Source organism: Cydia fagiglandana, chromosome 14 (genome assembly GCF_963556715.1).
Source record: "Cydia fagiglandana chromosome 14, ilCydFagi1.1, whole genome shotgun sequence".
NCBI classification, from domain to species: domain Eukaryota; kingdom Metazoa; phylum Arthropoda; class Insecta; order Lepidoptera; family Tortricidae; genus Cydia; species Cydia fagiglandana.
Window position 1 is genome coordinate 1041424 of NC_085945.1, and position 17501 is coordinate 1058924.

At 37.3% G+C, this 17501-nt stretch overlaps 1 protein-coding gene and 1 non-coding gene across 2 annotated transcripts in view; both read left to right on the forward strand.

Moving 5' to 3' along the window:
• LOC134670633 (neurobeachin) overlaps positions 1 to 17501 on the forward strand; it is a 604515-nt gene that overhangs the window by 230608 nt on the left and 356406 nt on the right. The window lies entirely within an intron of this gene.
• Trnaa-agc (transfer RNA alanine (anticodon AGC)) lies at positions 16894 to 16966 on the forward strand. Its single transcript has one exon. It is a non-coding gene; the product is annotated as a tRNA-Ala (tRNA).

Here is a 17501-nt window from a genome sequence, read left to right on the forward strand (position 1 = left end):
TTATGCATATCGTTCGCTTGGAAAATATTTATATGCGACTTGTTTAGTTGGGAAATTATTAGTTGGCTTTTATATTGTTGGGATAGATTGTTTGGGATATGAAAATCTGGCAAAAAAAATTCGGTAATCCATTAGTAACCCGCGACATTCATTTGTTTGGGTTAAGCCTAACCTTGGATGGTATCTTGAACGCAAGAAAATGATAATTCTTTTCTAAGAGAATTTTGACAGCGTTAGTAAGGACTTGTAAAAATGATACCTTGAAATAATTAGGTTTGGAAGTATTAAGAATCAACTTTTTTTTGGTAATTTAAAAGTCCATTTTACTTTATAGAAACTCAATCGCACAATTCTTCGAGCTTCAAGGCAATAAGGTCTCCTATCCTTGTTGTCTTTTGAGGCCCCGGTTTACTTTATTAGCAAATTCGGGCTATATAAATGTGAAATGCTGTTTGGATATATTTTTATCGAATTATATTTGCAGTTTATAGGAACAAACATTACAAATCTTGCTCCAAATACGTAGTGTTCTCAGTAGACATGACTTAAATGAGAGGGCTCTTTGCGTTATCTGATATCCTTTCAAAGTGGAAAGGCTCGACTCGAGCAACGAGTTGCAATTCAGTTTGTAGTTTGAAACTACGCATCGACTTTAATTTCCTGTTTTATAAATAGGAATTGGCTTTTAAATGTAGATTTTGAATAATAGATATTTACTAGCGTTCATTTCAATTGAAACATCACATCTCAACAATTTTTAAGTTTCAAAGAAACTCTAGCCCTTGCTATGAAAAAAGTCTTATTAGAAATAGACATGGCCTTCATCATACTTCTAACTTCCTGGTATTCATGTGAAATGTTTAACCCTTTTCACACCAAGTGACCCAACACAAGTTTTGGCCACTTGTGAAATTTTGCTATTCATGTTAATGTAAAAAATGTGATTCCCGTTTAGTACGCCACGCCTTTTTTGGATTTCCTTAGCTAAATGTTTCTGTCCCAATAAAACTTTCATTTTCTGTCAGTGGCATTGTATACTTCTAATAATTTATCATGCTTATGTTTTTTTTTCCTAGATGAAATCTGCCCTTATCTACCTGCTCCATTCTAAATAACAAGCATATGTTTTACTTGGTACACCTCCATTATTCTTCTGATTCTCTGGTCATCATGAGAAATATACCTAATATTCGAGCTCCTCATTTACGGCTCTTTTTGTACCTATGTTGTATTTGCTCGTGTTGTTGTTGTGATATAGGGTACATCGCCAATTATTAGCCAGTTTTCAATTACTGGCCACCTATACTAAAATGAATTCTGTGTATAGGTGAATAGAACTCATTTTTGTAAGAGGCGGCCAGTTATTGAACGAGTGGGTTGTGGATAAATTTCAGTTACTGGCCATTTTCCTTATACTGAAAATGAGTTTTATTTATCTGTAAATAGAATTCATTTTTGGAATAGGTGGCCAGTAATTGAAAACTGGCTAATAATTGGATTTTCGTACCTTATATACTAAAATGAACTTTGTTCACCTATAAATAGAAATCAAATTAAGTGGCCAGTAATTGGGGGGTGGCTAGTAATTGGCGATGTACTTACCCTATCTGTTTACACTTATTCATTTCAATTTGAATTGTAATGCTATTCCTATTTCACTTTCCTTTTAACCACGCCCACTATTTGTTGGATATATAAGTTTCCGACTAACGACAATCCTTTTTAGCTTAAGCTTATGTTGTATTAGCTAGCTTAAGCTTTAAGCTTACAAATAAATCATAATGTTCGTCAGTAATGCACATGCTTTCAAATTATGTTGATTATTATATCAACGGCATCAACTGTGCGACATGACATGGGATGGGAGCATTTGGGAGCACCCTTCCTCAAGGAAACACCTCTATCATTATTCTGATTCTCTGGTTGTCCTGTGAATAGTTTAACCCTTTTTGGGCCCCTTTATTTTGTCCCGCTTTAATTATGAAATCGCTTTTGGCTAACCTAACCTAGGATCTTTTCATTTTGCGCAATATGTGTAGTTTTGTTTTCTAGCCGTAAACGTATACTGTGTGTAAATCCAATACGGGCGATAAATCAAACCAGAATCTGCTTCCAACAAAAACTGATTTTGCTGGAGTAGATCCCTTTACAACCCTACAATCTTATGTTTCCTTGGTAAGTTCAAGGAGCCCTAAGAAGTCAAAACGTCTTCGTAACTTATTATGTCAATTATATCAAACGTTTACTTTATATTATATCTAAAATAACGTCGAGCTATTGAAAAAAAAACCTTTGAATTCTCTGATAATAATGTGAATTGTTATTATCTAAATGAAAGTATCTTCTTTAGCAAAACGCGCATATAAGTTATAACACACACATCATCATTAGGCTTTAAACATCTTGACAGATGATTTATGCAGCGTCTGTAAGCGAGGAACAACGTCTCGTCTTAAACACACACATATCATTTAAATTTCATACTTATTGTACACAATTTGTAATGTAAACTTTTATCCATGTCTAAGATACCAATTTACCTTAATAGTTCCCATTTATTTTGTAAGACGGCCGCCATTTTAGGAGCACCATTTGGCATTTTTTTTTCTTTGTTATTATTATGTCGATAACTTTTTGTATGGTTCCCATTTGTAAAGCCACGCCCGCTATATTTTGGGATAAGTTTTCAGCTACCTGCTTCTATTCCAACCTAGCCGTTTGCTTAAATTGCTTTTTGCATCGCGCTCTTAAAGTTTATGCTGCCTTAGTAAATCCAAGGAAGTCTTAAAAAGTTTAGACGTCTTCAGAAGTCAATCCCGTCTATGGTCTGGAATTATTCCTTACTTGAAAGCCCCAAATATGTTTACAAAGATGTAATTTACTGGTAACTTGAATATTATGTAATTAGGACAACAAGGTCGTCAACCACGCCCTTTTTTTTCATATCAGCCATGTAAGTATAAGTACTTACATTTAATGTATCTTGTCCCACCCATAAAAAGTCTCATCAAAACTGCTACTGCCTTTAGTTTCTGAACCCTTAGTTTGTGTGAGAATTAGTAAGAAACCAAGTCACTATTTTTTCCCACGGAGCTACCATACGGTTGACTCTTGGCGTTCATGAAAAAACCCTTGTGTTGTATGGGATTTCTTGGTGTAGTAATTTGATTTCTATAGATTTATGGTACTCTAGTAAGCATGAGAAATTATTAGTTACATTTTTGTCACAAACTATAAATATAATGCTATGTAGTATGTAGTGGTCATGGTAATAAATATGTCGTCCAAATGCCAGACATGGCGACGGTCAAAGAAATACTCTTGCGTTTTAAATCAGATTTTATTGCTTTACTTCAAAATCACCTTAATAATTATTTTTACAATTTCAAATTTACACTAGGTACACGAGCGTCAGGTCGAAGCCACGGACCAAGTAATAATAATCCCCACTCCATTTTGCACCTGCATTTATAGAGGAACGCAAACAAGTCCGGTGGAGGGGCGGTGGGGATAGTGGCGCACCTGTAGCGTGACACCTGACTCAACCTTGCCGATACCTGACTCGACCTGCCGCACGTGTTTACAATGGTACGATGACGTCGCGCCGTCACGGCCATGCTGACATGCGTACGTCCTCGTACGAGCACTTTCAAATATCTGGGAAAGAAAAGTAAAAGTGAATGCTCGCTCATCCTGACCCAGTAATTAGGAATTAATAAAGTGAAGGAGAAGAAACAATCGAGAGTGATAATTCAGGTCAGAAACGCCACTGGTCCAGCCCCATTGGGCCCTTCAGTATGAACTAATCTCTAATTTTTTTTTTTTTTTTCCACTGGACCGACTTTTCTTTTGTTGTCCTTCAGTGTATGAAAAGCCTGGACCGGTCTATGGACCCTTCAGGACTACTATTGTCACTGGACCGACCGTTATTGGTCCTTCAGTACCCCTTCAGTTTTAACTGGGCCGGATATTCTTATTACTTTTTTTTTTAATTCCCTTTTTTTTGTGACTATTTTATTTTAATATTCTCTATGTACCATTGCATCAGTGACGACAAGCCTAGGCTGGGGCTCAAGTGACTCTACTGAGGACTTACGAGAATCACGACTTTGTAATGCATTATCCTGAATCGGGTATACTTCATCGACTTGTATGTCGTTATTATTGTCAGTCGCCGTCACGTCATCATGACTAAGATTTTCTGCCACTTCTATCAAGCCAGACAGGCCACGGGGTACTTCACGTAATTTTTCATGGGAATATTTAAAGACTCTATTGGTTCCATTTACATGCGTCAATTCGTACCGGTCATTGTCCAAAATAGCAATGACTTTAAAAGGCCCCTTATATTTACGGTCCAATTTGGTTTGGTGCCTTTCTTCGCATTTTACAAATACAAAATCTCCTACCAAAAAGGGTCGTACTCGAGCTTTGCCTCTATTGAATCGAATGGTGTCTGACTGTGATTGTTTTTGGATATTATTGGATGCATTTAATCTGATTGATTCAAGGTCAAGTCGTTCGGTGCCATTTATGTTCGGTGATATTTTTGAGAGTTCTAATGAATTACCTTGTATACCAAGCATTAATTCCAAAGGTGTGTAACCTGTGACTCTACAACGGGTACTATTCAAAGCTAACTGAATGTCTCCTAATTGGTCCTGCCACCGAACTTGTGAATCACACTCTACTATGGTTAGTAGACCTTTCAAAGTTCGCATAACGCGTTCAACTTGTTCGTTTGCCCTGCTAGCTCCGGTTGCAATGAGATGGAGTTCGATATTATTATCTTTACAAAAGTTCTTGAAATGAGTGTTGTCATACGATCGGCCCCTATCGGCAATTATTTGCTTTGGTGCGCCAAATAGATTAACTGCATTTTTAACAGCATTTATCGCATCAGAACAGTTCAGTGTTACAGTGTGTTCCAGGAGGACATATTTTGTAAAGGCGTCTATGATAACAGAGCAATACTCTTTACGCTCACTTTTTCCGCTAAGTTTTCCAGTTAAATCAAGATGAATAGTATGCCATGGGATAGTAAGTTTTGGAATCGGGTGTAAACGGACTTGTTGAGCGCCTGACGCGCCCTTAGAAGCTTTGCATACTACGCATGAATCAATGAATTTTTTGACAAATTTTGACATGTTTTGGAACCAGTACAGGTCATATAATTTGTCAAGTGTTTTTTCAAAGCCAAGATGTTTTATTTCATTGTGAACGTGATTAATCGCAGACCAAATCAATGAACGCGGCAAAATAGGTAGCCATTTTGTAACTTTTCCACGCTCAATTTTCCGGAAGAGGATGCCTTGCCTGATGTCGTAGGTGTGTGCCACGTCAGAGGGAAGCTCGTTAGCCCGCAACTTAGATATGATATCGGCTATCTCAGGGTCACGTAACTGTTCAACAGACAGCCAGCCAGTTTCTAATTCGGACAAGTTTACAATTTTCACACGACTTGATTTTGTAGCACAAGGCGTGACATCACAATTTTCAATCGGGTTTCGCGAAAGAAAGTCTGCATGGGCCATAGATTTTCCTTCTTTATAAATTATGTCGAAATCATATGATTGTAATATAGCCCACCACCTGTGGACTCTCGGCGTCAAATCCTTTTTTGTGTGCGATGATTTTAATGCGTTACAGTCGGTGAAAACTGTGAACTTGCGGCCGTATAAATAATGCCTAAAATATTCGACTGATTTGACAACTGCCAATGTCTCTAATTCGTAGGAGTGGTAGCGACTCTCTGCATCAGTGGTTTTTTGGCTAAAGTAACTGACAACATGGGGCACATTCTTATTTTTTTGAATAAGAACTGCGCCATACCCTTCACTGCTTGCGTCAGTGTGCAGTTCGATGGGCAAGGATGGATCAAAAATCCTTAAAACGGGTTCAGATACAAGGTAATTAACTATTTCCTTATGAATTTTGTCATGTTCATCTGTCCAAGTTATTTTACCTTTACCGGCTGCTGTGAGAGGATATATAGGTTTCATAAGTTTTGAAAAGTTCGGAATAAATCGGCGAAAGTATGTAGCTAACCCAATAAACTGTCTGACTTGGGTTACTGTTTTTGGCGCGGGGACATTTTTGAGAGCTTCAATTTGTCTAGGGTTAGGAAGGACTTCGCCAGCTGAAACGACATAGCCTAAATAGTTTACTTTCTTTTTCATAAACGAGCATTTTTTGAAATTAAACGAAAACCCAGCTTTAGACAAGGTACTGAGCAATTTATCAAGGCGGGCTAATCCTTCTTCAACAGTTTCTGATGTAGCAAGCACGTCATCCATGTAAACTAAAATTTTATCATCTTTAAGGGGCTTAAGGGCAGCATTAATGGACCTCTGAAAAACCTTAGGAGCATTTTTAAGCCCGAACGGCATTGTTAACCATTCATATTGTCCTGATGGGACCACAAACGAACTTTTCTCTGTAGAATCCTCGTGCATTTTGATTTGATGAAAGCCAGACGCCATGTCTATGGTTGAAAAATAGTGAGCTCCATGCAATTTATCTATTTGATCGTTAATAAGTGGTAAGGGGTAGTTATCTGTACGAGTATTGCTATTGAGCTCCCTATAATCCACTACCATACGTTCTGAACCGTCCTTCTTTTTTACTAATAAAATCGGGCTCGCAAATGGAGAAGAACTCTCACGAATTATGTTTGCATCTAGTAATTCTTGCACTTTATTGTTTACAATATCTGATTCAGCGGGGGACAATCTATACGGTCGCCTGTGCACGGTTTTGTTGGGGGTCTATCAAATCAATCTTAAGTTCGCCAGTCGTTACGCGGGAAGAGGGAAATTTCTGGATGAAATTAGTTTCGTATTTTCTGAGTATCATTATAAGCTGTTCTTTTTCCTGAGCTGAGAGATCCGTATCAATAGTTGTCATATCAAAAAGATCTGATTTGGAACAAGTATTGGAAACTTTATGTGTGATTAAGACCAAATTATCGACACTAATTTCAACCTTAATGCCCTCCTCGAGAATATCACGCCCTAATATAACATCATCAGTCAAGTGTTCGTCAGGTAAAACATGATAGGTCACATCAAATTGGCAATCATTTACTGTAGTCGGACATTTAATTTGTGATGAGCAAACCACGTTATTGGGTCCTAAACCTTTCAAAATAAATTTCTTATTCAACCTTTCACCCTTTATGAGATTGCCATAACTTTGTTTAATAAGACTGCATTCTGAACCCGAATCAAATAAAAAAGGTAATTGAATATCACTTATCTGTAACACACCTCGCGCAGACCTCGAACACAGGTTTACTTGTTTGGTGCCGCTGGTGCTGGCTGTGGTATCTTCTCTTTTCTTCCAACGCATAGGGCAGGCGCTAGCAATATGCCCTGGGTCGTTGCATACGTAGCAGACTCCGGTAGGTTTGGTCTGTTCCGTTTTAGTGAAAGACGACTGGTTTTTTGAAGTAAGACGCTGTTTTTCTCTGCAGTCCTGACCACGGTGGCCAATTTTTCCGCAGAAATGGCATGCTCCACGAAACGTCGACAACCGTTGTTTCTTTGGGTCGTTTTCAGAACTAGAAGGTTCTTCCAGTTTCCGTTTCAAAGTAAAACTCCGGAGTGTGCGGAACAGCTGATGTTTGTTGTTTATAACCACTGAATTTAGTTCCCGGCGGATTTTGTCATCACACTGAGAAAGGACAGAAATAGAAAATCCAGTCATAACGTTTTCGGGTAGATTGGCATCTGGAATTTTTTCTATAAGCTGCCACAGACGCATTCCCGCTTCGGTTGGACTTTCCTTATCATTTAATCTAAATTTTATTACTTGATCGAAGTAATCCTGCATCATCATTGGTTTAGAAAATGATGATATCAACATTTCTTTAATGGTAGCCCAGGAGAGTTTATCCGGTTGTACTTTTGTAAGGCATGTCGCAGCTCGGCCCTTAAGAGAGTGCGTAAGGGCCAAAATCAAGTCCACTCCGTCTAGCTTTTTTTTCTCGATGATCAATTCACTTAGCGAACACCAATTTTCAATATCGGCGTCCGATGTCTCCGGATCGAAAGGCAGCAACATTGTTCGTGGGCCAACTGCCGGGGTAGCAACATTATCGGCTATTTTTTGAAGGATTGCTTCAACACCAGTGGAAAACATGGTAAGAAGTGAAATTCCATCTGTATTATTTGAAGTTTGCTGTGGCGTGGGATCCGACACTTCTGATGTCGTCCAAATGCCAGACATGGCGACGGTCAAAGAAATACTCTTGCGTTTTAAATCAGATTTTATTGCTTTACTTCAAAATCACCTTAATAATTATTTTTACAATTTCAAATTTACACTAGGTACACGAGCGTCAGGTCGAAGCCACGGACCAAGTAATAATAATCCCCACTCCATTTTGCACCTGCATTTATAGAGGAACGCAAACAAGTCCGGTGGAGGGGCGGTGGGGATAGTGGCGCACCTGTAGCGTGACACCTGACTCAACCTTGCCGATACCTGACTCGACCTGCCGCACGTGTTTACAATGGTACGATGACGTCGCGCCGTCAAATACTTTGAACTCTTCTTGGTCTTAGTATTTAGTGAGAATTATCAAGAAATCATAAGTTAGAAAATCAAGTCACTTTGTTTTCTCCCACCTCCCACGGGAGATCTTATTAAAAAACCATACATCTACATCTACTTTATATGCATCTCTCTCGTACTCGCATATTAGTGCGAGCGAGATGTAGGTTTATAAAGTAAATTGCGCAGACGTGAGCGAATACGTCAGTGTGACACTTCTAAAGCAGTCGTGGTAAAGCTATACCTACTAGCCTAAAGATCACCCTGCAATCCAAAACTTACCTGGAACCCCACTTAACAAATCTCCCTTGATTTCTGTGACCTTAGTATTCATGAGAATTACCAAGAAAGACTGATGCTATTTTTTCCCACGGGGGATGTTACGTAAAAAGAAGCCCTTGATCCAAGGTACACCGTTGGTTATGGGATTTTTAAGGGTGATATTAATTTCTCTAGATTTATATTGCTCTAGTGAATATGAGAAATTATAATTTAAGAAATCCATTTAAGAAATCTCGTGGGAACTAATGTCTCCCTTGATTTCTGTAGCCTTAGTATTCCTGAGAATCCACCCAAAATCCAGTTTGAAAGCCAAGTCACTTGATTTATTCCCACGGAGAATTTTATTTAAATAATTTGTAAAATTCCCTTGACGACGTTCCCCAATGCGTTGGACGAATCAGATGAACACCCCACTTAACACATGCGCCAGAGAAGCATCTGCCAGGGAGGACTGGTGTAGAATCGTTCGTCGTTCAACGTGACCACGACTGCTCTGCCAAGAGTAATTCGACGGAGAAGAAGAAGAAACTTCCCTTACGTAATGAGATTTTGTGGGGTGATATTATTTCTGTAGATTTATGTTGCTCTAGTAAACATGAGAAATTAGGAAATCACGGAGAACATATGAGTGATATGATATGACCGATTGTTGTATGCAAAATTTAGAGCGCGCCATTCAACGGGTTGCTCAATAACGTATGCTATTTAAATATTGTGTAAATAGATCTCCTGGTTTAAAATACATGATATTTAAAAAACGTACGTTAAGAACGCCCCGTTTTTTTTCTCGAACACATCCTATCCAAATATCTGGGTACCTACCTGGAACCCCATTTAAGAAATCTCCTGGGAACTAATGTCTCCCTTGATTTCTGTGGCCTTAGTATTCCTGAGAATAACCAAGAAATCAAAACTAGAGTACGGAGTTTTTTCCCACGGAGGATGTGAATCAACACATAAAAATCCGCTATGGGATTTTTTGAGGTGATATTCTTTCTCTAGATTCTGCTTTATTAAACATGTGAAATTAGAAAATCATATTTTTGACAAAAATAAACTTGCTGAGTAACTTGCCAGACTCATTTTTTGGTATTGTAATGTAACATGGAACCCACCTTAAAAAATCTTGTGGGGAGATATATCTCCCATGATTTCTGTGGCCTTAGTATTCCTGAGAATTAAGAAATCAAAAGTCATCATCAAGCCAAGTCACCTTCTTTAAAAAAGCATTGTGAGATCGTTTAATATAATACCTTCTCCATGTAAACATGACAAATAAATCAAATAATAGGGCATCTTTTATTTTACACAAAAAAATCGAAACTATCGTATTTGCAAGATCTTCAAATTTGTCGTCAGTTGTGTCTATGGTCTGCATTATGTAAGGGGCGTAACGCACACCCCGTTTTTTCCAACCATTGCATTCCAAGAAATCAATACACCTGTTATCTTATGAGATTTTTAATAGGGGTTCCAGGCTCCTTCCATTTCTGTAAACTTAGTACCTATGCCTGAGAATTACTAAGAAATCGAAAACATCGTAGGTAGCATCGTAAGCTTTATGGGTATGGACACTGTAATATAAAAAAATAAGTAAATAGAACGTTGAAAAGTGGTTGAAAAACACCTTTAATCGAATGGGTTTCATCAGACCGCAACTAAATGAATTCCCTTTTAAACAATGGAAAAAATGCACTACACGAATGAACAAATCGAATCAAGCACGTTTCAAATGTGTCCGTCCAGGCAAGAAAATACCAACGCAGTGCTCGTGCCCAGCCGAATGGCAACATTAACCAGATTCTAAGGAGAAAATATGAAATTCTCTTCCGCTTAATGCTATTTTCTTGTGAGGTAAATGGCTATGATGCGCGCTTGGCCACGTACGTAATATTAGTAATAAGTTTTATGCCTTTCTCCATATATTACAGTTTACTGGGAACACTTGGATTCTTCATAGCCTTCGCTACTGTGCGGTAGGGCAGTTTTATTGTTTACATTTAACTAAATTTATGTATGCTCTAGTATTATTTAATTCAAACCAAAAAGGTAGCCGATCGAATTAAGTAATTTTTTCTTTCCGGAATCATACAAAATAAACTATTTTGAATTTTAAAAACACAAAAGGCCCCAGAATAGAACCTTGAGCTATTTAATTTAGGAATAAAATACGAAATGGGGCTTAAGAGAGATCGAAGAGAATAATTTTCGAGGTATTTTATATTCTTGTAAGGTCGTTTGGGATATTTATTGAATAATTTTGTTTACATTTACTTATTAGGATAACGTTATAAATAAGTATTTTTATTTATTGCCAACTGTAGGTACTTAAAACCCTGTTGTGTTCAAATTATGCATCGAAGGACTTTAATTTCTCTATGATTTATTTAATTATTGGTTTCTAGTAGCCCTATTTAGCCCGCTCTCCGTTCTTTTGTTACGAGTGCAAATATATTTCCCGTTCACTAGGAACACATAAAGCGAGGACATCCCTCTGTTACTCACGTTCTGCGAGCGCCTATTGTGTTCTTATGCTCGCCTGGTACCTCGCTCCCTTGATTTCGCTGCCTTTTATTGTTGCCTTTGCAGCACGGAAACGGGGTCACTGTGCCCCGGGGCGAAATGAACAAGTGTGCATTAGGTAGCACACCTGCAGATGTTTTTGTTTTCATGTTTTTGCTCTTCAGTTATACAATTTTCCTGCGAATTCACAATGGAAGAAAATTTTAATTCGCCTCTCTAATAGAGAGGCGAATTAAAATTTTCTTCCATTGTGAAGTCTCTATAGGTAAGTGTTGCTATTTAAAATTTCCTTTTCGCGTCGCACCGTTTTAGCAAAAACATGTGAGGACAAACGCAAAGGGTGCAGATTTTCTTTATTTTTAAGCTTAGCGCACCCATCCTCCTTTTGTCCCGTTTTACACAATGTTTATCTCCAATCCTCTCCATTCAGAACCACAGTTTTATCTACAACAAAAACTATCAAAAAATAGACGATTATTCGAAATATTCAATATTGCACAACGTTTTTTTAATCTTTTAGGGTCGAAAAAAAAACCAAAACAGTTTCGTTTATTCGCCTTTGCATAATCTTTTTTGAGGTTGTGCAATAATAGTATATTTGATAGTATGTAGTTTATGTGACTGCTCATAATGTACGGCATTAAACATGTTTATGAAATAAGCTGTGTAGATAAAGAGGATTTTTTCGTATTGTACAGTTTTTTAGAATTGCCGGTTTTCATATCAAACCTCGTTACTTTGACATCAAACGAACCTAGGGTCAATTGTGACAAAATGGAAGAAGACGTGACGCCACTCAAAGGACCCAATCTAATCACATTTGGCTTTGTGGGTCCCAAATGTAGTGGCCCTTTATCTTATAACACGACACAATAAAACAATCCTGAGAGCTCTCAGGATTAGGAAAGGTCGAACGGATAAAAATTACGGCAGGGGTGTGATTTCTGACTAGAAAAGTAGATTTGACTGATAATCGATTATTCAGCTCTACTTAAAATATTAAATGACGGTGATCTGCAAAAGCAGGATAATTTTGAAAATGGCACTAAACTATGTAGAAGCACTTTCAATTGGAACAACAGCAAAATGTCTTGGACAGCGTTGTAGTAACGTTAGTGTTGCTAAAGTATGAAATGCTTCTGGTTTCATAGATATTTAATATTTTCAAAATTACCACGCCTTTGAAGTTACATATCTACTTCAATGCATCTTAATAACAATAACCAATAGATTTGTGTAATAAACCTAATTGATTTTGCTATTAAAAATAATTGTTTTTGATTTTAAAATCTTGTTTTTAATTATCGATTTGTTTCGAAATGTAATTCAACAAATGGAATAGATTTATAAAAAGAAAAAATAGTTTTAATCGAGTATTTTTCCCCATCCCTTTACTAGGGCCTCCAAAGAATTCTTGAAAGAAGATTATAAACGTCAGTTTCTTTACAAATTGGAATCTTTAAATGCTTTAGATTTGATAAAGAGCTCCTAAATGAAATCAGCAATTTCCCGGCCGGTAACAATGGTAATTTGATCGGATAACATTCTTGGAGGAGCGAACGTATTTCCGGCCATAATCGCCTTAGCTGTGCTCCAAATAAACATTGTTGAGATTTTTTGAAGAACGCGTTCTATTTGTTTTAAGTCGTTTAGGTATTTATTTATGATGCTTGTTAATCTCTCGTATTGGAGTATTGGACTGGATGGGAAGTTGGGGTTTTAAGAAGAATACGATTTTTTAAAATGTTTGTAGAGTACCTATGTGCGGAAAGAGAAGAGTCGTGGAATATAAGGGAACACATTATATGACTCCTCTCTTTCCGCACAAAATCTTAAGTTATTTTTGGGCCGATGAAGAGAGAATAATATTTTTCTAATAATCTGTCCCTCTCCCGTTTGGTTATTTTTTGCTTTAAGTCGTTTTGGTAAGTATTTAGGGTGTTTTTAAAGCTTTTAGATTGAGCTAATGAAGGGAGATTAATGTTTTTTGATTGCATAATGATTTCGTTTTGAATTATCGGATAACATTCTTCAGCATTCTTGGTGGAGCGAATGTTTTTCCCGTGATCGAATCGTCTTAGAGAATTTTTGAATACTGCGTTCGAGTTGTTTTAAGTCGGGTATTTATAGGTAGGGTTGCAACCGGTTGGGTGTTTAAGTAGGATTTTGTTAATCTTTAGTATTGGAATACTGAAGAAAAGTTTAATAATTTGATATTTGATTTGATTTGATTTGATTAGAATGCTTGTAAAGCTTTTGGTATATGGCATATGAGGAGAAAATAATGTTTTTCAAAGAATATGTCTAGTTTGGTTATTCTTTGTTTTAAGTCTTTTAGGAAGTTTGTAACTTTACGTTTTGCAAGTAATGCTAAATGACTGTCCATGATAGATATACTTACAGTGAACATTATTCTTACGTAATAACCAAGTTTTTAAAAACTATTTTAGCTTGCTTATCCCATTCTCTCGAGGTATCCTCTAGCCTCCCACACACAAAAACTTGGCAAGACAAATGAAGGCTTGATTGGTCATAGTAAATCTTCAAAAAGAATGGAATGGGAGGCCATTTTATTGACCTCTGGACGACTAGTGGATAAGAGTGTCCCCCTATTTAATTCTTTCAGTCCTGCCCGTGTGGTGGTATTCAAATTGGCCTGGCTCGAGCTTAACATCCTCGCTATTGGTTCATGAATATGCATTATTGTATATTTTAAAATTTTAATCACATTACGGCGATGTCAGGCTTGGAAGTAAGTCTATGAGTGAGTTCTGTTTTTTTGTATCAAAACATTTGCTGACTTCTAGATACATTTAGGTGCAAAACTTGAATAAGCATCTTCAAAGCAAAGCAAGTCAAATGTGTACATAAATAATACATAACCGTACCTCCTTCTTGAAATTTTGGTGACATTATTTGACTATTCAATATTTCAGACCATGTCCATAGTCTTAGTGTACGTTCCCTTATCCCATATTAGTTAAACCTATACTAAATAATCAACTAAGCTTCTGGATCCCATATGCACATCGTCCCAGTGTTCCCAGGAGGCGCGAGCAGGCGACTCTAACACTAGGCGCAAGAGGCTGTTGGAACTGTCAGGCTTCAATGAGGCATGTTCTATTCCGTATTAAAGCACCAAAGCAGACGGTGCGCGCCTCCGCGAACAGTCAGCAGCAGAAGTAGCTAAGCGGGCCAGGTGTTCAAAATGATCTTGACGCGATTTTATTGTTAAATTTAAGGTAATTTTGAACACCTCGCCCTCTTAGCAACTCCTGATGCTGACTGAACATGCAAAAACGATTATGATTTATTTTATTACACCGAATAAATATTTCAAATGAAGTATGTTTAGGTATTCGTCTTAAATAGATTCAGAACATTACAATTTCATTTTCAGATTGTTATCGTCCTCATAAAACACGCGTTTATAATCGTATTTATACTGTTTATACGACAACGTATTTATACTATTTTAGAAGCGCTGGTGGCCTAGCGGTAAGAGCGTGCGACTTGCAATCTGGAGATGGAGGTCGCGGGTTCAAACCCCGGCTCGTACCAATGAGTTTTTCGGAACTTATGTACGAAATATCATTTGATATTTACCAGTCGCTTTTCGGTGAAGGAAAACATCGTGAGGAAACCGGACTAATCCCAATAAGGCCTAGTTTACCCTCTGGGTTGGAAGGTCAGATGGCAGTCGCTTTCGTAAAACTGGTGCCTACGTCAAATCATGGGATTAGTTGTCAAGCGGACCCCAGGCTCCCATGAGCCGTGGCAGAATGCCGGGATAACGCGAGGAAGAAGAGTATTTATACTATTTACTTTATACGATTAGTCGCCGCGATGCACGGCATTTTTATGTAAATGATATGGACGAAGTTATTGGTTTATTCTGCGGCAATAAGCCGCGATATGATAATGTCATTTCACACCGGATGGGCTGCGAGGGTGTATGTCTATACATAAACATGTTATACACTCAGCTTATAAGTGCTCATACCGTTAGCAAGAAAATAATATAATCTTCGAAATAATCTACTTGCATTAATACAGATTCCTGTCCTGTCGTGTCATAAAAAATATTAATAATTGAAAAAAACCTTAAGTAGCTTGCAATAAAATTATCATGAAATAAAATGAGCTTAGAGCTTGAAACTAACAGTTACTTTGAAAGCCAATTGTATCCATTTAAAAATAAGTTTGTGACTCGATCTAAAAAAGGAGTTCAAGGTTTTAGGAGAAATGATTGTTATATTTAACGGCAATAAGCCGCCATATGATAATGTCATTTCACACCGGCTGAGCCGCGAGGGTGTGTACACACGTGACGTGAACAAATATACTGCGTCTATCCTGGTACAGTCAACAAATGCGCAAACGTTAAAATTATCTGAAAACTGCGGTTGTATAATTGTAAAATGTAATTGGGAGCGTGCGTGAACTATAGGGGGAGGGGGAGGGGGGGGGGGACAGGACACACAGGACCCAGGACGCGTCAGATTTTTGGCGCGACGCGTAACTGCATAGTTTATGCTTCCGATGTAGCCCACAAGATGGCAGAATGTACTATGCACTAAAAAAATAATATTTCTTAAAGCTTGTAGACAGGCTGTTACAATATGAATAAATAAATGAAAATCCCGTTACTTTAGCCATAGTGCCAAAGTTGACATGTTTGCCACACCCTGCGCGTTACTTGTTAGTTAATAACTAGTTTCCCGCCAACACTTCGCACATACAATGACATACATATTATTGTTTTTAATATAAAAGCTATAATGCCTACACGCATTTACGGCAATATGTCTGTTTTCTACTCTACCTCGATCATAGATCATTTGAAGTAAAGGCATAATATACAATATAGATTATACTACGCATTCAAGCACGTTTGTGTTTTTGTATTGACATTTGTACGAGTGCCTGCTACGAGACCTGTGCTGCCGTAGCACAAATTGCGACAAATAGTAATCAGTCTACAGTAAATAACAACTACAACAACAACAGTAAACAACAAAACACAACAACACAACACAACAACAGTAATGTGATTACAGTAAATAGTAATGAAATAGTATTAAATATACGTGACTAATATAGATTAGTCACGTAAATTGAAGTCAGTTATGGTTTTTGAACTAATACTCGTATTTCATCTGCTGACTGTACCAGCCGCGACTTACGTACACGTCCCCCGTTTGAGTTACGTGATGTAACTACCTATAATAATTAAAATGATAATACAGGATTACATTTTGACAGCAAATTCCATTAATAAACGTCGCATAATAGCGTCCTTTATATTATGTTGTTTCATTACGAGAAAATTATATTTTAATATGAACAGGTATACAGTGTTTATGAGAATTAATTTTATCATAGATTAAATCTTGATACAATAAACCTTTGTTATTTCAAGAATTACGAGTATTTATGGTAGCAAATTAAATTCTTTTGATTAAATACGCTCGCGGCTATGTTGAGTAATTAAGATTGAATAAGTTATGTATTTTCAGCCTGTGTGATACCGGGGGCGTAGCTCAGATGGTAGAGCGCTCGCTTAGCATGCGAGAGGTACGGGGATCGATACCCCGCGCCTCCAATTTTTATTATTTTAGGATTTTGATTTAACTTTATGTACAGTCAGTAAGAACATGAAATTAGGGACAGCCAAAAGGGCAACCTATTGGAACACATATTTCATTATTTACTCAGGATAGTAGTGACAGCGAAAGTCGCCCATGCAGTATACTTGTTTGAAGAAGTTACATTTTATTTTCCTAGAATTTCTAATATGATATCTGTCGCTAATTGATGCCGACTATGCGATAATAATTTTAATCAATGGAACTCCTCGGTGGAAAATCACAAACACATCGGTTAATGCTCATTAGAAAGGTCTCGAGAAGTAGATAACAATAGGACTTATACTGTTAACCATATACATATGTTGTATGAAGAAGAACAAGAAGAGAAGAGAAGAAGAGATGCGTGTTTTCCAATTATGTACACTAATATCTCGCGCAACGAAGAGAAAAAAAAAACATCAAGCGCCTTTATGTCACCCAGATAAAATAAGTACATATGTACATACGAGTACAATGAAATATGTAAACAACAAAATCACGTCGGAATGT